Source organism: Ursus maritimus, unplaced genomic scaffold, assembly GCF_017311325.1.
Source record: "Ursus maritimus isolate PB19 unplaced genomic scaffold, ASM1731132v1 scaffold_31, whole genome shotgun sequence".
Classification (NCBI taxonomy): domain Eukaryota; kingdom Metazoa; phylum Chordata; class Mammalia; order Carnivora; family Ursidae; genus Ursus; species Ursus maritimus.
The window spans coordinates 9,702,213-9,708,492 of NW_024425675.1; positions in this window are offsets into that span (position 1 = coordinate 9,702,213).

The following is a 6,280-nucleotide window of genomic DNA, read 5'->3' on the forward strand; positions in this document are numbered from 1 at the left end:
GAATGGGAAACTTGTATTTATTATTGTAATTCTCAGGCCAAATTCAGTGACAGAACCATGCAAATAAATCAGTACTGAACCAGGGGCGCCTGGGTGGCTCAGACGTTAAGCATCTGCCTTGGGCTCAGGTAGTGAACCCAGAGTCCTGGGACCAAGCCACACATCAGAATCCCTGCTCAGCGGGAAGCCTGCTTCTCCCTCTCACACTCCCCCTGCTTGTGTTCCCTCTCTTGCTATCTCTCTTGTCTGTTAAGTAAATAAATAAAATCTTTAGAAAGAAATCAGTACAGGGGTGGCTTGTAGGCAAATTACTTTCTGGTGCACCAGAAAACCGTAAGGGGAGTTGTTCAAGAATATTCAGGTACAAACCCAGTTTCATAACCACTTGAATAAAAGAGTTGGCAGATTGACTCTCCTGGCACCACTTGCTGGAAAGCTGGAAAGGCCATTATCCTGATATACATAGGCACTGTCCCTTTTTACATCCTCCAGCAAAGATGCAGAAGAATCATCTATTTGCTCAATTCTGACAGTATCTCCCTGTGCAGAGTCACCGCACAGAGCTGTGTACCCTCCTCAGCGGTTAGAGATCAAGAAGCCATGAAAAAATTAAAGCAAAACGCACTTCCCCTCATGCTCAGTGACCTACTTGCTTTAATTAGATTTCTATATTTTCAAATTTAAAAATATATTCCAAACATAATTTAAAAAACATATAAAAACAAACATTTTTAAAAGCCCATTAAAAACTTTTGTGTAAGTTGGGAGATATTTTATAGTTATTTTATAACATGTACAAATAGTGGTAAATATCACTGATATGTAACAATAGAATGAAAAAACTGGGAGTTCAAGACTGTTTCGGAAACCTGGTTCTGCCACAGGTATGTTTGGTTTGGGAAAGTCTCTTCAACTTCCTGTGTTTACATTTCTTAACCTGGCCAATGAGAGGTCTGGGGGAGATAGTATCTCAGGACCCCTCTAGTTCTATGACTAAGTGGTGTGTGTGTGTGTAAAATTACACTCTGGGTTTGAATGTATTAAACTGTTTTACTAGAATGTATACAACTAAGCAAACTCCTTAACATCTAGTCAAACATTTGGCAAATTTAACATCATCTAGGAAAGAAGACGCACAAATGAAAGGGAACAGCAGTGTGATGACTAAGCCGTAGCCCCTTGATTTTTTATGTATTTTGTACTAAGATAAAATTATAGAGTTCTCAAGTTCTGGGGGAAAAAAGCCACAGAAAATGTACTTCAAAATGTAAAATGAAGCTAGAGTCATGCCCTGAATCAGAAGCTGGAAAGCAGTTTGCTTTCTGGACCTTGTTCCTTGCTCAATATCTCATTATTACTCCTTGTTGGGAATGAATAGCTCTGCTTCGTTAAGAAGTAGCTCTTAATGTCCAATAGCATTAGAAGACTCATCAAAATATTTTGGGGAGACCAAGTTTTAAATGAACTTTATCATCCTAAAGATTAATAGGGTCAAACATCATAAGTGTAAAACCCAACTATGTAGTAAGATTTGTGAACGATTAATCCAGAGTCAATTTTGTATGACAAATGCCTACCCTTCCAAAATGATCCCCAGAGTACAACAAACCATATTCTCCCTCGATATTCAACTGAATGTCAGCTTGGAGAGTAGACAATTACCACTATTCAGAAAAGAAATAGAATGAGTAACACAAATTATGTACTATTGCTTTCTCCACATTAATGTTTACAACTTTCTCACTGTATTTAAACATAAAAAGGATAGCATCAATTTAAAATTGATGCAGTTTTCCTGAGATCTGGCACATTTTACAAGCAGACACTACATCCTATTACTTCTCTATACGTTGAAAGAGCAGATCTTCTCCCAAGTCCAAATATTGCACAGATGCATCATGATCTCTTTGCATTTTATTTCTCTTGTAATTATCCCATGTTGTTTCATAAAGCTGTGTTTAACTTAAGAAATTTTTATTGTCTTTGGTCCCAAGGGGTAGGTGAAATACTGGGAATGGAGCAAAGATAGCTCCATTGAAAGCCTGTGTTGTGTAAGCAAGGAGTTTGGTTCTCTATAAGGGATAAAAAAAATATTTGTAGCAGGCAGCTGATATAAGAAAGTTAAGTTTAGAATAATTCTTTTTTTCTTGAAATCCCTTCCTAGTTTCCAGCTGAAATTAATGAAACTCAAGTTTCTAGACCATTTCGCCTGGGACCAGAACACACGGAACAGCAGCCATAGCATTGGCCTGAAGGGTACAGATTCTGAGATATCTAAGGTTGGTCCTGATGAAGCTTTCCAGTACGCAGTTTGAACGGGTAGGATTTATGTCCAGGTGGTTCACCATTTTTTTTTAAAGAGGTGAATATCTATGGGGTACCTGAGTGGTTCTGTCAGTTAAGTGTCTAACTTGATTTTGGCTCAGGTCATAATCTCAGGGTCATGAGATTGAGCCTTGTGTCAGGCTCTGTGCTGAGTGTGGGGTCTGCTTAAGAGTCTCTCTCTCCCTTTCCCTCTGCCCCAACCTCACCCCCCTCTCTTTCCCACTCTTTAAGAAAAAAAAGAGAGAGAGAGAGAGAGAGATGAATTTCTAAAGATAGTAGAACATATAGAAGTATAGCTAATAGCAAGAACAAAAGGAGGGCAGGGCTAACACTAGGCAAAACTTCGATGTTGACAAAAATATGAATGGACCCAGCTTAACCCTCTGTGCTATGGTCTAGGAGGCCAGTATTTAGTTTATCTCAGTAGCTTAAATATTACCAAATATAATGTAAGCCATGTTGGCTCTCAATACCTTCTGCATGACTGAAGAGATTTTTCATTTTAGGTTTGATAGTGCACGTAAAAGTCATAAATTTCTGCACTATTTCTTTCAATAAATCAATGGGAAACTATTGTTTCTTGGGTATATGAGATGGGAGATTGGGGGACAGCAACATGTCTTTTTAGTTCCCAGGACTCTAGATTAAGGAAAACTTTATCTGACAGAGGGACAGTCATGAGATGGTGGACACTGAGCTCCATATAGTGGCTAAATAGAAATTTACTGTGTGTTCCTTGGAAAAAGAGGTATGTGAGTATTTGCTTGATGAAGGAAGAGAACAAGAATATGGACTGCTTTCCCTGTGAGAGTAGTCCATATACATTCTTATCCACAGGCACATGACTTGCGAGGCCTTCCTGGGGAGGAGGGTACTCCCTTCCCCCACTGACTTCGGGCTAGGACACATTCAAGCAGAGCTTTCAGAATTTTCATGTGGTTCTGGCTTAGTTGTTTTCTCCCTGCCTCAAGAACAGCATGTCCTAATTTGGCACTGCTCCTCCGGCCTAGATCTCAGAATAAAAAAGGCATATGGATCAGAGCCACACAGAGCCCAGCAAAATCAGAGTAGTTCCATAGCTAACACATAATATGAGCAAAATATGAAACTTTATTCTTGTGAGCTACTGAGAACTTAGGGTTGTTTGTTACCACAGTTTAACCCAGTGAAAGCTGACTGATACTGGAAGTCTGTTCAATTGATTGACCAAACTGTAGCCTAAAGTCCATCATTATAGTTCTTGCTTTGGACCTGTCAACTACGTAGGTATGTATGTGAAGAGGAGGCAATGCCACAAATAGAATAATTATTGAGGAGATAAATGGCCTTTGATAGAGTAGGAAACCATCCTGCTAATGAGGAATTCATTCTATGAAGGATCTATATCATATTTCCATTCTACGTACTACTTGAGGTGACAAATGAGTAGAAGGTCCATTTTAAATACAGATTTTGAGTCTACTCTTGGAATGTACCAGCTTTATCAAGTACTATGGAGTCAATAATACTATAGGTCTGAACCTCTTTTTGTGTAAACCTCTTCATGGTGGGCTTTGGGTGCACTGAAAGTTTTAATCGTATAATGGGACTTCAGGAGAAGAGAAATCACAAGGTGAAGTAATCTTCCTCTCATGATAAAGTGTATGATACTATACTATCCACCTGGGGAGTACACACTGAGGAACAGAGTTGCATCTTCTGACTACTTCAAACCAATTTACGTGGGTGGTCACCCTTCTTAAAATTGACATCGCAGAAGGTGATGCTCTGGGACATAACAGCAAGTAAGTCGTTTTGTAGCCTGGGTTTCTGTTTCTATATGTTTTATCCCCTTGGTCCGAGACGGTTACTGCATTTTTTAGGCTTTCCTATGATATAACATTAATATAATTTACTTATTTGATGTTCAGAATATACACTTGACCCTGAACAGCTTGAGAAAGATGATAAAGCACTATTTCTGCTATCTCAGTGGCATGCACAGTGGGTGGTTCTAAGTGGTAATCTAAGTTTTAACAGAGCAATTTGTGAAAACCCAAAAAGCTTCTCAGGAATATTCCTTTTATATGTTTTGCAGTCAAGAGTCTAAGATAAAATCCAAAGGAAACTGAACATAATACCATCATGAAGATATAATGCTACTTTTTCCTAGGGAGGATAATTTTTTTTACAATTTTATTTACTTGAGAGAGCATGAGAGAGAGAGAAAGCACAAGTGGGGGAGGGGGAGGGACAGAGGGAAAGGGAGAAGCAGGCTCCCTACTCAGCAGGGAGCCTGACATGAGGCTCAAGGCTCAATCCCAGGACCCCAGGATCATGACCTGAGCCAAAGGCAGACGCTTAACCAACTGAGCCACCCAGGCACCTCTAGAAATGATCATTTAAATGGAACATTTGAATTAGACAATTCCAGTCTGTCTAAGAGAGACCCTTTCCAATATTAGATTCAAGCAAGAAAATCATGAAATGACAGTCTGTTTCACTGAGTTGTTCATTTGGTCCAGCTCTCCACAATGGGCTAACATTCCTTTCCAACCAAGTCAATTCAGTGAGTTTTTATTGAGCACCTTATATGAATTGAGAACTGAGATTTGAAGATCACAGTCCCTATCTCTAAGAAACTTGATATTCTTTCTGAATCTGTTCAGTCCCCCAGGTCTACCAAATAAAGAGAAAGCTGATTGTAGATTAGGATTCAAATCCTTTTGAGAAAATTGATAAGTGTAAAACCTAGTTAAGATATTAATATTTTGATAAAAAATATTTAACCTAGTTTATCTACCTTCTCTGTGAGACCCCTGGTGAGCTTCTTCCAAGTGAATGGGTCTAGACCATTAAAAGCTGAAAACATTGTGTTCTCAAGATTCTGTTCTCTTTAGCTAATGCTCAACCTTTTTGGGGCATCTTAAGTAACAAGGATATAAAAATAACCTGGCATTTACATAGAACCTCTTTCCCCAGCTCAAGAAGCTCATTGTTCTAGGAATTCCCACAGACGTTTTATTCATCTGTGTGTCCTCCAAAAGGCACATTCCATTCTATGACCCAATCATATTTATTCCCATCTTTTTAGTTTATCAAGAAAGTACTTATATGCTTCTTTCCACCTTCATTTAAAATAACAATTCCAGGGGCATCTGGGTGGCTCAGTCAGTTAAACGTCTGCCTTCTGTTCAGGTCATGATCCTGGGGTCCTGGGATGGAGCCCCATGTTGGGCTCCCTGCTCAGTGGGGAGTCTGCTTCTTCCTCTCCCTCTGCCCCTCACCCTGCTCATGCTTTCTCTCTCTCTAATAAATAAATAAATTCTTTTAAAAATTAGATAAAATAACACAATTCTAGTAATCTGTTTACTTCATTTGCATCTCAAATTAAATAGAAGGAAATTATTCAGTATCTATTCACCATTTAGCAGCCATACTTTCTTGATTTTTGTAATTCTCCTTTTAAGCTTCATTTGACAGATATTTTGGTTCTATCATCTTGACTTTTTATTTCTGTTTTTGTTTTATTTGCATTATAATGCCTGTGTTTTCCACATGTGGGAAGTCTAACAGCCTCAGGGTTCAGGAGCAGCCCCAAACTTGGATGTGAGCTAATGATTGACAATGACTGGCAGCCAAAATAGCCAAGAAACGCTCCAAGTACAGAAAACAGGTAAAGCACAAAAGGTCCAGTAGGAAAGAAGAGCCTGATGTAAATAGATGAGGTTGTTAAAGCCTAGTGCCAGGAGCGTCAAACTGACAATTGTCAGAAAAAGGGGGGAAGAGGAGAAATAGGAGGCAGCAAGGAATAATAGCAGAGATGTGTAGTGACGGGGTCAACAAAACACAGACAGACTGACTGTCGCCCTGAGTGCCCTCAACCAGCAGGGCCATCTGGGGTCCTGAAATGTAGAGACAAAAAACAAACAAACAAAACAGAAACTTGAATAAACTCTGAAAATCACTATGCTAT